General features: G+C 44.2%; 1 protein-coding gene and 1 non-coding gene across 2 annotated transcripts in view; one reads left to right on the top strand and one right to left on the bottom strand.

Annotated features, from left to right (window-relative positions):
* The window catches only part of LOC149345302 (uncharacterized), a 116,508-nt gene that overhangs the window by 37,916 nt on the left and 60,909 nt on the right, over positions 1–17,683 (bottom strand). The window lies entirely within an intron of this gene.
* TRNAV-UAC (transfer RNA valine (anticodon UAC)) lies at positions 3,229–3,301 on the top strand. The gene has a single exon. It is a non-coding gene; the product is annotated as a tRNA-Val (tRNA).

The following is a 17,683-nucleotide window of genomic DNA, read 5'->3' as shown; positions in this document are numbered from 1 at the left end:
GTCTCCAACAGCCCCCGCGGTCCTCCCATTGTTGTAAACTGGCCGCCATGAAGGTTTGAAGCGGAATGGAAAGTGTTGCCCCTAGCTGTATTCTTGTTAGTTTTCGTTCGCTTTCCCTGCTTCTTTCCAGTTTTTGTGGCATGCGAAAAAGCTTTAAGTACTCAGAGACATAATATTTTGGATCCATTGCACAAGTATGAAGGAACAATATGCAAACTGGACGCCCAACCAATGAGAAAGGCAGCGCCCTATCTAGATGCCACCTCATTTCCGCTGCCGCAAATGGCCGCCGCGTTGCGACACCATCGGCTCGAAACAAGCATTTCTAGCGAAGATTAAAATATCAAATATTATGATTTCGGTGATCTCATTGCGCGTTCAGGACTCACAATGTCCCTTACTCTGCATACAAAGATTAAAGAACCCATGCTTTATGTACGTCGCAGGGCACCTTTAATATCCCACAATGGAGTTTACGGTAGGGTGTCTCGGATTCAGTGCATAATTCTTCAACTTATGCTACTGTGGCCATGTGCACAAGTTCTGCGCAGATTTATATCACGATCGCTCTAAATTATCTCCCACGCAGCCTACACAACGGCCCTGCCGACCAAGAAGCGGCGGGAGCTCTCCGGAAAGCTGCTGTTCCTGGCCGTGGGCACTAAACTCAGCGAAATAAGGAGCGAGAAAGAAAAGCATCGACGATAAGAAGCATACGGAACTATAGAACCACAAGAGCATTAAATGTACCCCAATAAAATTTCCTGCGCAATTTCTGCGTGGTAGTTGTGTTACTTGTGTTACCTATGCTATATGATTATCAGGAGCTTTAAAGCAGCATAAAACCGAGTGGTTTTTCAATTTAAAGCAGCACTTAGAGATGTATTGGATGACAATTTTTAACGTTTACAGATTTTTATTTTACTAAGTGCGAGAGATATGTCGGTTTGATCAGTGAAGGTGGACCGTACAGCAAGACGGGCATTATGTACGTAATAGAGCTCAATAATCTGAAAAATGATTAATTATATTTAACTAATCAGCTTTCATAATTTTGATTTTGGGGCGTAAGTCTGTATCGCGAAAATAAAGGCCGTCAGTAAAAAAAGATAACCTTAGCTTTTAAATGTTCGTAATCGTTAATGTGGTTCGAAATACTGAACATACACACTTGCAAGCTCAGTGAATTGCCTTGTCCGTTTCGCATATTCATAAACGCGTCGCTGCGCGTCGTATCGTCGCCGAATTCAAAGAAACTTTTTCTACATCACAAAATACACAAACGGTGTCCGTGTTTGATGCATAAAAAGTGACCGACAGTTTTATGCATTTTCAATGCGGGTAAACCAACTCAGCGAGCTTTGAAATGCGCAAAATCTGGCGCTCGATATTTCAAACCCCTATACCAATTTTTAAAAAAAGTTAGAAACGGGGCTCGCCTTTTACGATGACGGCCTTTAATTTCGCAACATAATATTGCCCCTTAGAATCAAAATAAAATGTTCATTAGTTAATGTTAGTTAATTAATCGTCTATTAAATCAGGTTTATCGCTCACATAATGTTAACCATCCTGTATAACCCCCCTACACAGCACCAACGTATCTCTCCAAGTTTTAAAATAAAAATCTGCGTCAAAAATTTAAGCTGTATTACATATCTGAAGTAGTAGCGGTAAGGACGTACTGCACAGTCGCTTACGTCTGCATGTGACGATAACGGCATATGTATGACAGCATTCTGCAATGGTTGTATTCATTACATCTTTTGTTTGGCCGCCCTGCATCACTGTTTGGAGACGCCACGCCCCAGGCTCACTCTTTATTGGCTAATGTGATAGAAGGCCGCGTCGCTGTTGCAGGCAGTCACTGAGAGCGAGCAGTACAGAACTCGAATGAGAATAGTTTTACTGGCTGTGATGCTGGTGTGGTTCTAAAGTAGCAGCCTGCAACATTGGAGAAGGGGAGCCTAGGTGCTTGCAGAGATTGCAGATGAAGCGCGCCGCAAATCGTTGGATTTCTTCAATTTTTTTTTGTACCGTCTCCTTCGGTACATCTCGCCGTATGAGGGCACATATACATAGGCTGCCATTTATTATATATTTCCTTATGAAAGCTTATAAGGTTTTAATAAGGGAGTAATCACTCATTTTCATTCCGCCAAGCAGTCACACGGCTACAAAGGGACCCGGCACAGCTTCCACAGAAACTTTTGCTCTTTCGTAAAAAGATTCGTCCTGGTCTGGGGACATGGTGTATGACTGTGCTTGGATGGATGCGAATAAGTAATTAATAGCTTAATGGAAGTCTGCTCCGCCTTAGGGGAAATTCCCCCTCAACATTTAACCAAAAGTATATAAGGTCATGTGCAGATCTGTCAGTATATGTTCGTATATAGAACTAGCTCTATATATAAGCTCCAGCTAAATATAGGCATATGCAGTTTTATCTATATTTGGCCATATATGGCCCATATAAGTATATTCATCCATATATGACTGTTCGCAGATATGGCTATATACGGATTTGGCTGTATCTGGGTATATAAAGACCATATATAGAAATCCCATATATGGGCTCCATCAGATATGGTCATATAAGAATAGGACATATCTGGCTATATAAGGACCATATATACATATATTTCCGTATATAAGTTCAATCCATATATGAATATAGAGGGAATTGGGCATATCAGCTAGGCTATATATGCCAGATATATCCATATATGAGTTCAATCATGATATGGATATATAGGGAATGGGGCATATCAGGCCATATATGCCACATATATCCATATATGAGTTCAATCATGATATGGATATATAGGGAATTGGGCATATCAGGACATATACGACCATATATACATATATTTCTTTATATGAGTTCCATTCAGATAATGGTATATAGGGAATTGGGCATATCAGGCTATATACGCCCGTATATTCATATAAGACCTTATATGCCCAATTCCCTATTTGTTCATATCTGGATTTTTTCATATCAAACCAGATATGACATTTCCGTACAGGGGAATACGGTGGTCGCAACTGGCGAAGGACAGGGTTAATTGGAGAGACATGGGAGAGGCCTTTGTCCTGCAGTGGGCGTAGTCGGACTGATGATGACGATAAACGCACAATCACCTGACAACAAAACGAGTGAAACATATTCATTAACAAAAACAATAGATATTGGCCGCTTCCAGATGGCGCTGCGATGCGTTAGCTGGTTCCGTAGTGTAGTGGTTGTCACATTCGCTTTACACGCAAAAGGTTCCCGGTTCGATCTCGGGCGGAACCACATCAATCAATTTTTTTTGTCTACAGTTGGGAGCCCCAGTCGAAAGAGAAATGCAGCGACGTCAAAAAGACAACGCAAAATTAAACGATGAACAAATAGCGCTAATATCAGCCGGTATAGAAGAAGTAATTGAGAAACGCCCCCTGGAAAAGTGGGATTATAATCAATTAGAGCGGCTCATCGCTACGAAAATGAAACAAGTGAAAGGAGTAAACCGCTGGAGAGGGACGAGGAAGCCACGAAGCTGGTGGAATATGGAAATTAAGGAGGGCATCGAACAACGACGGGTGGCTTCAAGGGAACACAGAGAAGCAAAGAGGGCGCAGTTATCTGAAGAGGAAATAGGCGAAAAATAGGAATCTTATCGACAAAAGAAACAGCAAGTTCAGGTCCTTGTCCAGGTTAAAATGAAGCAGTCATCTGATAAATTGCTGGCTGAAGTTCGCGAGGCAAATAAAGGGGGGCCAAGAAAATTCTTGAACCATATAAGCTGGTTGGGAAAAAAACAAATCAAAGAACGCAGGAACAGATAATAGATGCTGTGGGAAAATGTTTAGAGGGAGACGATGCTGTGGATTACATTACGTCATTTATAGCTGCGTCTTTTATTTTTTTTTATTTGGAGATACTGTCAATCCTTTTAGGGATTTTTACAGGAGTGGATTAAGTGCCCGTATACATTTGCTCATAGAACCATACACACGTTTCTACACAAGAGTATGCGAAGACACTACAACAAAAAAGAGGCAAGCACATAAAAAAAACACTTAGGATACCGTCATTCATGCACTGACGTTATCACAGATTTACATTTATACATAAAAAGCAAAAGGAAGACACATAAGTGATGACATCACATCCGCGTTGTTGACAGTACAGAAATGCTAGCAAGTTCAACAAATTTGTCAATTGAAGACTGTGAGACCGCACTGATCTAAAGAATTCCACTCACGCACAGCTCGCGGGAAAAACGAAAAACTGTAGGTATTATTGGCACAAAAATATTCTTGGGGTGTGAATTGATGCTTAAGACGGGTTTCTCAGCAAGTGTTGAAAGAAATGTAGGTATCAGGATTTACTTTAATCATGTTATGCAAGATAAGGTACAAAAATTTCAGACGTTGTAGCAGCGCACGGCTGGTTAGTGTATGAAGCCCAATCTCGGTCAGCATCTGCGTGGGTGAGTCGGTGCGCTGGTATCTGTTGCAGATAAAACGTGCGGCCTTCCGCTGGACAGCTTCGAGCGTAGATATTTGATTTTGGGCAAACGGAAACCATGCCACGTTCGCATATTCCAAGATCGGGCAAATACACATAACATAAGCCAAAAGTTTGGCTTCCCTCGTAGAGTACCGCAGGGCCCGTTTTAGATACATTAACTTCCGCATCGCTTTGTTTGCCACATATTCTACATGAGCTGACCAACCCATATCTGATGAGACCGCGACGCCCAAGTACTTATACTCAGTGACTGTTTTGAGGATCGTACTGTTACATCCGTACGAAAAACAAAGCTTAGATTTCTTTTTTGTTATAGACATTGACACTGTTTTGCTAAGGTTTATGGCCATTTGCCAGTCCGTGCACCATTGGGCTATCAAACCAAAATCCGTGTTGAGAGCAATTTGGTCTTGCCGGTTCAGAACTTCTCTATACAGGACGCAGTCGTCTGCGAACAGTCTTATCTTGGAATCCACCTGACTAGCTATGTCGTTTACAAACAAGAGGAACAGGATAGGCGCTAAAACGGAGCCCTGTGGTACACCCGAGAGGACTGGCATTGTTCGGGAAGTATGGGCGCCGAACTGAACAAACTGGCAGCGGTCAGATAAGTAGCAGCGGGTCCATTGCACAACTGGCCCATCCCCTAGAATATATTTGAGTTTAAGAAGCAATTTTGCATGGCAGACACGGTCAAAGGCCTTTGAAAAGTCCAGATAAATTACGTCTATTTGTGTTTGGTCATTAAGTGCTTTAGCGAAATCATGTACAATCTCAACAAGTTGGGTGACAGTAGACAGACCACTTCTGAAGCCATGCTGGTGAGGGTGAAGAATGTTATTTTCTTCGACAAACTGCGTAATAAATTTTAAAATGATATGTTCTAAAATTTTGCAGCAAGTACACGTCAGAGAAATGGGCCTATAATTTGACTGGCAAGAAATATCTCCGGACTTGAAGATAGGCACTATTTTTGCAATTTTCCAATCCGCTGGGAGGCATTGTTCACTGATGGATTTATTGTAAATTAGGCATAAATATTTGCTTATAGGCTCCGCATAACGTTTAAGAAAGCAATTACCGTCTGGGCCACTGCACTTTTTGTCATCTAAATTTAACAGCAGCGAGAACACTCCTGCTTCAGTTATGACTGGTGCACCTAATGCATCGTTTTGCTGCAATGTTTCTGGCCTGTAAACTTGCATCGTGCCATTATCAGGAGTAAATACGGAATGGAAGAAGACACTGAACGCTTCAGCTTGCTTCCTTCCTTCCGTCGGGGACAACGGTTCTCGGGGGTTATCTTTGTGGCTAATATAACGCCAGAATTTCTGGGGCGAATCTTTGATAAAATTGCTCAGCGTTGTACTTCAAAAGCGTTGTTTGGCTGCTGCTGTTTGTTCCTTTATTTGTCTGTTTAATGAATTCATTTTTTGTGGTAGTCTGGAACTGGGCGTAATTTATTAGATTGCCTTAGCCTTTTAATTCTGCGTTTTAAATGGTTCACTTCACGTGTAATCCAAGGATTGTGTTTATTTATAGCCTTTTTTACCTGCGGTACAGAATGCCTCAAACAGTGCATTACATGGGCTTTGAACTGCAACCAGATTTCATCTATGCTAGCAGAGCCCTCTGTAAAGAGTTCATAGAAATCGTAGTACTCGTGGGCAAGGTAAGTCATAATGGCATCATTATCTGCTTTGTTAAATGCGTACACGGGCTTCCTAGTGTTGGTTTGGCGAATTTGATTTGTAATTGAAAGCGTGCACAGAACCATATCATGGTCCGATAAACCTTCAAGTATATCGACATTAATCCTTCCTTTTAAGAAGTAGTCACTGACGAAAATAAGATCTAATATGGAACTTGAAGTGCCCTGCACACGAGTAGGCTTGGAAACTATTTGGGTCAGGTTGAAGATAAAGAGAAAACTGAGCAACGACAATGGGGTCATCTCCCCAAGTGAGGTGGCAACACAGGACAGCGCAATAGAGAAGAGCTTAGAACTGACTAGTCTTAACTGGGAAAAGGCGGAAGCGAATATTCCTGAAACCACATCCGCAAGGATAGACGAAATTCCAATTAAGCTGATTAATGAACTTGGCCCAAGAACCAAGGAAGCGCTGATAAAAACATTGGAGACAGTCATAACAAAGCAGCAAATTCCTCACACCTGGAGACAGAGTAAAATGAATTTGATTCATAAAGGGAAAGGAGATAAGATGAACATAAAATCCTTCCGTCCGATTACGATAACATCTGTTATCTACAGGCTGGCAATGCAGGTGGTCAAATTAAAAATGCAGTCATGGGTAGAAGTTAATATGATACTCAGAGAACTTCAGAATCGGTTCAAAAGGGGTAGGCGCTTAGATAATAGCCTGTTCGTGCTTACCCAATGCATAGAATTAGCTAAGGCGGAAAACAGACCTCCATATTTAGCCTTCCTGGACATAAGCAGTGCATGCGACAACTTGGACAGGGAACTCCTGTGGAGCATATTGAAAGATTTAGGTATCGGTCATGAGGTAATTGATTTTCTACAGGAAATCTACCGAGATAATGAAGTTGAAATTACATGGGAAGGGAAAAAAAGTGCCACAACTGTGGGGGTGCACAAAGGATTAAAGCAAGGTTGTCCTCTATCACCGCTGCTGTTCATGCTTTACGTGATAAATATGGAAAGAAGGCTAGAAGAAAGTAATCTAGGTTATAATCTGTCGTACAGATTAGGCGGAAATGTAGTTGAGCAGCGACTGCCGGGTTTAATGTATGCGGACGATATTGTACTGCTAGCAGAATTGCCAGGAAGATCTACAAACTTTCGTTAATTGCTGTGGAGACGAAGGAGACGCTCTAGGATTCAGTTTTAGCGCAACAAAATCAGGTGTGATGATTTTTAACGATACAACTGATCAGGTGCTTACAATACAAGGCCACGAAATACCGAAAGTGGCCGAATACAAATACCTCGGGATATGGCTAAACGAAGGGCAGATATACACGGAAAAGCATGAACACGCTCTTAGGGCAAAAGGACGAAGAGACGCCGGGATAATGAAACATAGGGCATTATGGGGGTACAACAAATATGAAGTACTAAAAGGTATTTAGAAAGGAATAATGGTGCCGGGACTTACTTTCAGCAATGCGGTTCTGTGCTTAAGGGCAGAAGTTCAGTCGAGATTAAATGTAAATCAGAGAGCTGTTGGAAGATTAGCACTAGGTGTCCACGGCAAAACCAGAAACGAGGCAGTACAAGGGGATATGGGCTGGGCATCGTTCGCAGCACGGGAAGCTGAGAGTAAAATACTATATGAAGAACGCCTGTGGAAATTGGACGATAACAGGTGGGACTCTAAGGTATTTAAATATTTATGCAGAAAGAGCGTTGACTCACAGTGGCGGAAAAGAACTAGAAAACTAACCAGTAAGTATGCCGGTCATGAGGACGGAGTAAGAAAGAGCATTAAATGACAGGTTAAAGACGCGGAAGTTAGAAATTGGATGAATTCAATGGAAAATAAACATAGTGTAGAACTATATCGATACAGGAAAAGGCAGATCAGGAAATAATTTTTCTATGATAACTCAAGAGGCGGTGCCATACTTTTTGAAGCTAGGTCTTAGAACGCGCAGCTACAAAAAGAAATTCAACGAAGAAGATGACACATGTGCAGTATGTGGTAGATCTGTGGAAACAATTGAACACCTCATGATCAAATGTGATGGTATCCATCCGGATGTCGATGCAGGCACAGTCACTCTTCCAGAGGCCCTAGGGTTTAAAGATAACAATGGTCATGTATCTAAATATGCAGTGGAAGTTAGCAAAAAGCGATTGGAGGATTGGTGGCTGAAAAGCAGAGATGTGGCATAAGGTTAGAATTGTAGGAAACCGTAGGTAAAGATGATGGCGAATCTTAATGAGAATTGCCAACACAGTAAATAAATAAAATAAAGAAAGAAAAGCTGAGCATGGTGGCAATTGCCACCACCCTGTTTCAAAGGGGGCGCTCCTACACATCCATCAATGCATGCGGAAAAGTGGCTGCTTGGACAGGTACCTTGTAGCGCTCTTTTCAAATTTGGCGGTGCTCATGGCGTAAGAACTCTCTCGACCAATCAGGCAATTTCGATACAAACAAACCCGGTGGCTTTTGCGAGACGACAACCTAAATGATGTCAACTTGCTATGCGGTAAGTTGAAGCAGATTTTCCGGGCTTCGGAGAAATGGGGTCTGTGCGAACGCTGCCTTGGCTGCCGACTGCTGCGTGGCGTCCGAGCAGCGCCGAACACCTCGCCCGGTAATGTCTCGCGTGACGACCGATCTCGGGGGCCCCGCGCGCACTTCGCGAGCGTTGCTCATTTCCGCGGTCTCGGCCAGCGAGTGTGCGTGCGCGTTGTTCACGCTCCGCCGGCGGATTTGACGAGGCCCTGCCCTCGTGTTTGCACGTTGGCACGCGATGCCCCAGCTTCGGAGACGTCGGAGGCAGCCCATGCTGGTTCAGTTTATTAAGGAAAAAACATTAGATGCCTCATCGGGGCCAAAAGCCCGCGTCGCCCAGTAAGTGTAGCCTTAAAGGGCGCTAGTTGGTCGTACATCTTAACAGAGGTGTGCGCAAACATAAGTGGCGGTGTTACAGAAGTCGCGATTGGTCGAAAGGATGGGCCGTCATCTAAACCGGGAGAATACGAAATGTTAACCAGTTATAGTCAACTATAAAGGAATAGAATAGATCTAGAATAAAACTGCGATTATTTTGCATTACTCTCCATTTTTGCCTTACTTTCACTCAAGTGCCTCAGGTAATGTTTTGCGAACTGTGAGTTCCATATTGATGGGCGCCATAAGCGGGTTAGGCTGACAACGAAGCAGTCGTTGGATTTTTCAGCGCGGCAAGACAGCTTCACTTTGGTGTTGCTTTCAGGTAGCCCCACTCTGAAGCGTCGACAGCATGAGTGCAACCTTGGAAACTTTGCTCGGTCTTCCAGCAGAAGTGCACTGAGGGAAAACATAAAATAAAGTGGAACTCGCTAACAAGAATGAGCAGTTAAATGGCGTAATTCGAGGGGTGTATGTCTTATGGTTACACGAAATTTCCTGGCCTATCCTAGAGTTCTGCATGGTAAAGGTATTTGCAACCTCGAGGCCCTAGCCGTGCACTGCAGCCGGGTTTATCTTGAAGCTGCGAAAGTGGAAAGGAGGAAATAACGGCACCACCTTCGATTAATGCGAATAGAGAGTGGTGGCAACGTCGTCATCTGCCCATCGGCTAAAAGCGTTGGTAAATTATCTCTCCGAGTAAGGTGACGAAAAGAAAAGGGCACAATTTTCACTGTAGGCTACTGCGATTGTCGTTTACCCTCCCCAGCTTCTACCAGCCAGCTCTCCTGGCTTCGTGGAACATGGCGGCGCTGACAAAGCGAGAACCGTCTGCTTCGCGGATGATTCGCCTTCGTTCGCTCGGTGCGTGTAGCGCTAACAAAGAACCGATGGGCTTTCTCGCACGCAGAACGGTTTGCGAGAACACGGCCTCGCTTTGAGAACTAGATTTAAATTTCCTATACTGATCCAGCCTAACTGGAAGCCAATTATTGCCTCCATGGAAACGTGACCGGACGACTCCCTCATGATATAGGTTGGCCCTGTGGGCCTACCAATAAGGGCGGGATGATCAGATTGAGAGCGTTCCGTGATTCGGCTCAAGACATATGGTATTATAGACATCTGCTCAATGCATGAGTGTTTTCAGCGCATCAATCTGCCGTACCTACCTGACGCAATTAATTCGCAATGTGTATAAGGCTTAGCACTCCTAGACTGGCATCAGATGATGCATTGATGGCTTCTGGAATAACTGCCACAACTTTCGGCGCTAGAATAAAGAAAAAAATTCCCGACGATTACGTTACTTCCTAATGCGAAATTTGAGTGCAGCTCATCAGCTGTTTCGGCTTTTCGACAGATTGAGGCAAAGAATTCGAGCAAGACATCTATGTACAATTACAAACAACTTGTTATTTTTCACACATATTCTTTCTTCAAAAAAAATTCCACTAACAGTTCTTGGTTCTCATGAAGGAAGCTTTGTGGACGGAGAAATAGATGGGTATATGCTCGACTTGCTGCACCAATTCCTGGCTCTAAAAGACGAGGTCTACGCAAGTATTTCGCGAGGTTGTCACAGCTGTGGGAGGCGTTACGAGCGAGACGAACGGGATGTTCTCCCGCATAAGTGGTAAGAAATCTCTCCCGCCATTCTCATGCATTGAGATCTCTATATTTTCATTTGCTTTCAGTGTTAAATCGTGTCTTATTCTTTCATCTTCACCTCCGTTCTTGTTTGCTGATTTTCCATTCCATCATCTATGCACTTTGATTTTTGCTTTGGGAATTTATCTTCCCAGTGGTCTCATTTCCAGAGTGGCTAAGGTTTGATGCAGCCCCTGCGCACAATATGGCTCTGGTCTCTGATGACACTATGTGTTTTGTAGCCCATAGTGTGAATTTTTTCTTAATAGAGAAGTGTGAGTGATTATCTGAGCGCCAGTTTGTGATATCGCCGACAGAAATTTTCAGTACGTACTGCTTTCCCTACATATATTACCTGTAAACCCATCTTCTATTAGTAAAAAGCAGGAAGCTTGTGCTTGTGATGACATTTCTGGGTGCATCCCATTGTCGCCGCTTTTTGATGCCGTTTAAATTCCTTGAGAAATCCTTGGGCATGACACAAAGGCTAGGCACCATAAATTTTAGTGCACCGCTACTGGAAAACAAGGAAAAACTTCAGGCTAAACATGAAATAATAGCAAGGCCAACTTACACATCTTAAGAATTATCTCCACTCGTGGTAATGAGGTGACGTCATACACACAAACTTTTATGGGCCCTTATAATAAAGATACCTTTTATTCGCGTTCATAGCGTTTCATACACCTCTACATTATTATGCTTGTGCATGAAGTTTTGGTTACTGGACCGGCCTCCACTGAAAGACACTATTATCTACACAGCATAAAATAATCCCCTTCTCTAAGGGACCATATTTGCTTGACCAAATTACAAACCTCGACTTTTTATATAGATAGTGCTGCTTCATCCCATGCTTGCAGCATATGCAGCAGCAGTAATTCTCATGTCTGAGAACGGTGCAACACAACAACAAGGAAGAAGAAGGGAGGAGAAGTAGGTATGCTATTACATCCAGCAACAAATTTGCAAAGAATAAAATCAACTTGCAAAGAACATGTCTAGGTATCAGGTACAATTGATGGTAAAAGGACATGGCTAGGGGTAGTTTATTTAGGGACCAGGGAAAAATGCAGGCAAGAAAACAAGGATCTAGTTAAGTGCCTCAATGAGGATATAAAGTAGTTTGGAGACGGCGCCGATATTATTCTGCTTGGTGACATGAAGGGTCACATCGATGATCTGGATGGATAGACAGATTGTAACGGGAAGTTAATGCTAGACTTCTGTGAGCGGCACAACCTAGTTATTGTCAATAGAGAAACTAAATGTCAGGGACAAAGCATGTGTGAATTCTCTCGCAGACAGACGATCACTGACTACAGCTCAATGTCGCAGGGCATCTTTAGCAAGATTGCAATGATGGAAATAGACGAAGAGGAGAAGTACAGCCTAGGAAGTGATCATAAACGTAGTAGTATACACTAGGGAGTCCTGATCAAAAGAGAAATGCAAGGAAGTCAAAAATAGAACGCATAATTAAACGACGAACAAATAGCGCGAATAGCAGCCGAGATACGAGTACAGGAAGCAATCGAGAAACGCCCCATAGAAAAGTGGGGTTATAAACAGAACTACTCATCAGTACAAAAATGAAACAAGCAAAAGGAGTAAACCGCTGGAGAGGAAAGAGGAAGCCACGAAGCTGGTGGAATATGGAAATTAAGGAGGCCATCGAACAACGACGGGCGGCTTCAAGGGAACGCAGAGAAGCAAAAAGGGCGCAGTTATCTGAAGAGGAAATGGGCTAAAAATTGGAACTTTATCGACAAAAGACATATCAAGTCCAGGTACTCGCGCAGGCAAAAATAAAGCAGTCCTCTGATCAGTGGCTGGCTGAGGTTTGCGATGCAAATAAAGGGGGGCCAAGAAAACTCCGGAATCATATAAGCTTGCTGAGTAAAACGAATCAAAGAAAGCAGGAACAGATTCCAGATGCTAAGGGAAAATGTTTAGAGGGAGACGACGCTGTGAACTACATTACGTCATTTATAGTGTCGTTCTTCAGGAACGATGGTAGGGTAATCTCCCCAAGTGAGGCGGCAACACAGGACAGCACAAAAGAGAACAGCTTACAACTGACTAGTCTTAACTGGGAAAAGGCGGAAGCGAATATTCCTAGAACCACATCCGCAGGGATAGACGAAATTCCAATTAAACTGATTAATGAACTTTGCCCAAGAAGGAAGGATGCGCTGATAAAAGCATTGGAGACAGTCATAACAAATAGGCAAATTCCGCACAGCTGGAGACAGAGTAAAATGAATTTTATTTATAAACTAAAACGAGATAAGATGAACATAAAATCCTTCCGACCGATTGCGATAACATCTGTTATATACAGACTGGAAATGCAGGCGGTGTAATTAAAAATACAGTCATGGGTAGAAGGTAATCGGATACTTGGAGAACTTCAGATTCGGTCCAGTAGCAGTATGTACCATAAAACTTTATTCCGCAAAATGGGACGGGGTTTAGGGGTTGGGGTCTTGAGCAGCAAGTGGAGTTCCTAGGTACCGGATCCTACTGGTTCTTGCTGCCTCCTCGGCCCGTTTAACCAGCGCAAGCTGATCTTGCGGGTCGGAGCTGGACAAAAGCTCCTCCCACTGCTCGACTGACGGGTTTGTAATTGGTTCAGAAGGGATAGGCGCTTAGACGATAGCCTGTCCGTGCTTAATCAATGCATAGAAATAGCTAAGGCGGGAAACAGACCTCTGTATTTAGCCTTCCTGGACATAAGCGGTGCATACGACGACGTGGACAAGGAACTCCTGTTAAACATATTAAAAGATGAAGGTATCCGCCATGCGGTAACTGATTTTCTATAGGAAATCTACCGAGATAATTAAGTTGAAGTTACATGGGAAGAAATAAAAAGTAGAACTGTGGGGGTACACAAAGGATTAAGGCAAGGTTGTCCTCTATAACCGCTGCTGTTCATGCTTTCTGTGATAAGTATGGAAAGGAGGCCACAAGTAAGTAATCTACGTTATAATCTGTCGTACAGATTAGGCGGAAATGTTGTTGAGCATTAGCTCCCGGGTTTAATGTATGCGGGATATATTGTAGTGTCAGCACATAGCCATGAAGATTTGCAAGTTCTGCTTAATTGCTGTGGAGACGAAGGAGACGCTCTAGGTTTCAGTTTTAGCGCAACTAAGTCAGGTGTGATGATTATCACCGATAGAGCTGAATAGGTGCTTACAATACAAGGCCACGAAATACCCAAAGTGGCCGAATACAAATATCTTGGGATGTGGCGGTAACGAAGGGCCAATATGGACAGAAAAACGCGAAAAGTCTCTTAGGGTAAAAGGCTGAAGATAAGCCGGAATAATAAAACGTAGCGCATTATACGGGTGCAACAAATATGAAGTACTAAGAGGTATTTGGAAAGGAATAACGGTGCCGGGGCTTGCTTTGGGAAACGCGGTTCTGTGCTTAAAGGGAGACTGAAGTACTTTTCTTAAAAATTAGGCTGGCAGCGGCATCTTATAGTTTTGCATGCTGTATGCTCGAATATCGAACCCAAATAAGTCAAAACCTAGCGCGCATTGCCTTTTTTTAGCACAAATATGCGGCCTGTGCAGCGGGGCACTCCGTGCGGCGCGCCGCCGCCCGTGATTGGTCAAGAGGTCGTGAAAACACTTTGAGGACTGGAGAAGCTGCCGATGCGGATCCGGCTTGGCGTTGAGCGCAGATCGCAGCTTTCCGTGGTGTTGCAAAAGCGAATATGGCGACTACTTTCTTACTGACCTCCGAAGAAAAGGATACTACAGTTTGTTCATTCCACGTATCAGCTGAAACCAAAAAAGACTCAAGCAAAAGAAATTCTACGCCTAGCATAAGCATACGCCAGCGTGAAAGATGCATATGCAGTCCATGCGTAAAAACTGAAAGCGCAACCTCGGCTCGTATTCTCGGAAAGGAAGGGGTGCAAAAAATGTTCTAGTCAATTACAACCACCGGACGTATCCTGGCTCGACCGAAAGAGCGTCATCCAAAAGAAAAGGCCCAAAGCGTTGTGTATAAAAAATCCTGTTTTTGTTCCCGGCGTTGAGGGTTGGGGCAAGAAAGTATTGCAAGGAATCGATGAAGCAGCACGAAGTTTATGTCAAAATGAGCGAAGCGCAGTAGTCTAGCACTGCGAGGTGTGCGACCACAGGATAATGGCGCAATCATTGTGCGCTGGAAACAAAGCCAAATATGCTCTCAAGGCTGCTGCTTCACTCGTGGCGCGTTCAGCAGATGCCAGACAATATTAATCGCTGCTTCGGAAACGTCCGCCCTTCTTAGATCTGCAGCTTAGGTTCAATGACCTGGTGGTCAACTATTATGTGTGGTTTAAAACCAAGCTGTAGCTCGCCTGCTGCCACAACTTGATGAAGAAATCGAGTAAGGTTGCGAAACATCGTGGTTTTAAGCAAAAACTTGGTTGGCGTTCATTTTTGTCTTAAATTTTCAACCGAAATCAGACATACACCTGTCGAACGATTTCATTTTAATCGCTTAGCTACGATTAAACGAGATCCCGCATATGAAGAACTTCGCTGCTTGCTTGCTTTGCTTTGTTGTGCTTTGCTTTGCTTGCTTACTTGCTTGCTTGCTTGCTTGGACACGTCGAACCGAGTACAAAATCACTAACCGAGCCTTGCTGAGCACGCCTCAGGTGGTCTGGCTGCACCTAAGCTGAGGAGAGCGAGACATGCTTGAGCCTCTATAAGGTTTCTGCAGGGGCTAAGTTACCTTTATAAGAGGCGCTTCTTGGCGATGGTGACACGCATCTCATGCGCGAGAAAATCGAAGGAACTGTGTCATGGTGCAGCCGTGCCTTTTTGACAGAAATCTCTAGAGATCACGTAAGGACAAGCTCTGCATGCAGCCGCTCTGACGTAAGTGCTTCGAGCAGGAGCACTTTTGAGTTGAAAGAAAGCGCTCGTGTTGTCCAAGTCTCTTCTCTGTCCGTGTTTTTTAGCGCTTGTACGTGTCTGCTTCGAGCAGGGTACGCTCGCTTTCGTCCGCTTTAATTCTCCCTCGTCACAGCAGCGAGCGCCCGCGCTGTGAGCTTATGATCTCGTGGAAAACAGTGGAAGACGGCAGAGTCGCGGCCGTAGTTGTTCGTGGACACAAGCGCAGAGCAGTACCTCGTGTTGAACCTGACGCTCAGGGTCGGCTGACACTCTTTGTACGTCACAACGAACGCAGTACGAGGAACAACGCACCCAGCAGGGGGCACAACGCTGGCTGACAGCTCGCTCGGGTGCGTCGAAGTATCCCGTCTCCCCAACGTTCCATATCAGCAGCGCGAACACCACACAGGAAGAAGAAGAAGGTAAAGAGCGCTCCTGTGTGGTGTTCGCGCTGCTGATATGGATCGCAACCAACTAGCCCGACAGATGGTGTTATTCTCCTCAACGTGACGTCACGTTGGCCTACATGAACGCGGTTTCCCTCTCCGCTGTTCTCCTCTCTTGCGCTTGCGAGGGACGCGGGAGACTTAGACATCGCGCTGAGCGTCAGGGTGCTTCAAAACCCTAGAAGGTTAGCTGATTCGCAAGCCGCCTCAGACTCTCTTTAAGGACAGAAGTTCAGTCGAGATTAGACGTAAATCAGAGAGCTGTTGGAAGATTAGCACTAGGTGCCCACGGCAAAACTACAAACGAGGAAGTACAAGGGGATATGGGCTGGGCATCAAAACCCTTCAATACCCTAGAAGGTTAGCTAATTCGTAAGCCGCCTCAGTCTCTCTTTAAGGACAGAAGTTCAGTCGAGATTAGAAGTAAATCAGGGAACTGTTAGAAGATTAGCACTAGGTTTGGTTTGGTTTATGGGGTTTAACGTCCCAAAGCAACTAAGGCTATGAGAGACGCCGTAGTGGAGGGCTCCGGAAATTTCGACCACCTGGGGTTCTTTCACGTGCATTGACATCGCACAGTACACGGGGCTCTAGAATTTCTCCTCCAAAGAAATTCCAGCCGCCGCGGCCGGGATCGAAATCGCGTCTTTCGGGTCAGCAGCCGAGCGCCATAACCACTGAGCCACCGCGGCGGCTATAAGCACTAGGTGCCCACGGCAAAACCAAAAAGGAGGCAATACAAGGGGATATGGGCTGGGCATCGTTCCAAGCACGGGAAGCTAAGAGTAAAATACTACATGAAGAACGCTACATGAAGGCAGCTAAGGTATTTAAATACTTATGCAGAAAGAGCGTTGACCACAGTCACGGAAAAGAACTAGAAAACTAACCAGTAAGTATGCCGTACACGAAGACGGAGAAAGAAAGAACATTAAACGACAGGTTAAAAATACGGAAGATAAAAATTGGATTAATTCAATGGCAAAGAAGCATAGTTCAGAACTATATCGATACTGGAAAAGGCAGATCAGGAATTAAATGTTCTATGACAACTCAAGATGCAATTCCCTGCTCTTTCATGCTTGGTCAGGGTGTCCTAGAACGCGCAGCAGCAAAAAAAAAAAATTAACGAAGATGATGGCACATGTGCTGTGTGTGGTCGATCTGTGGATACAATTCAACGCCTAATACTCAAACGTGATGGTATCCATCCGGATATTGATGCAAACACAGTCACTCTTCCTGAGGCCCTAGGGTTTAGTTAAAGAAAACAATGGTCATGTAAATAAATCTGCGGTGGAAGTAAGCAAAAAGCGATAGGGAAGGCAGGTGGCTTAAAAGCAGAGAGGTGAGATAAGGTGAGAAGTGTAGAAAACCGTAGGGAAAGAGAACTCGAATTTGAAGACATTTTACAGGACAGTTAAGCAAAATTAATGAAAAAAAGCCGAGCACGGTGGCAACTGCCACCACCTCGTTTCAAAGGGGACGCTCCCATCTTCCATCCATCCATCCGGGTAAACGGCACTACATGAGCTCTGCACGACGCCG

The sequence above is a fragment of the Amblyomma mixtum genome, chromosome 5, assembly GCF_055824585.1.
Source record: "Amblyomma mixtum isolate Tamu chromosome 5, ASM5582458v1, whole genome shotgun sequence".
Lineage (NCBI taxonomy): Eukaryota > Metazoa > Arthropoda > Arachnida > Ixodida > Ixodidae > Amblyomma > Amblyomma mixtum.
This window is presented reverse-complemented; position numbering and strand designations above follow the sequence as displayed.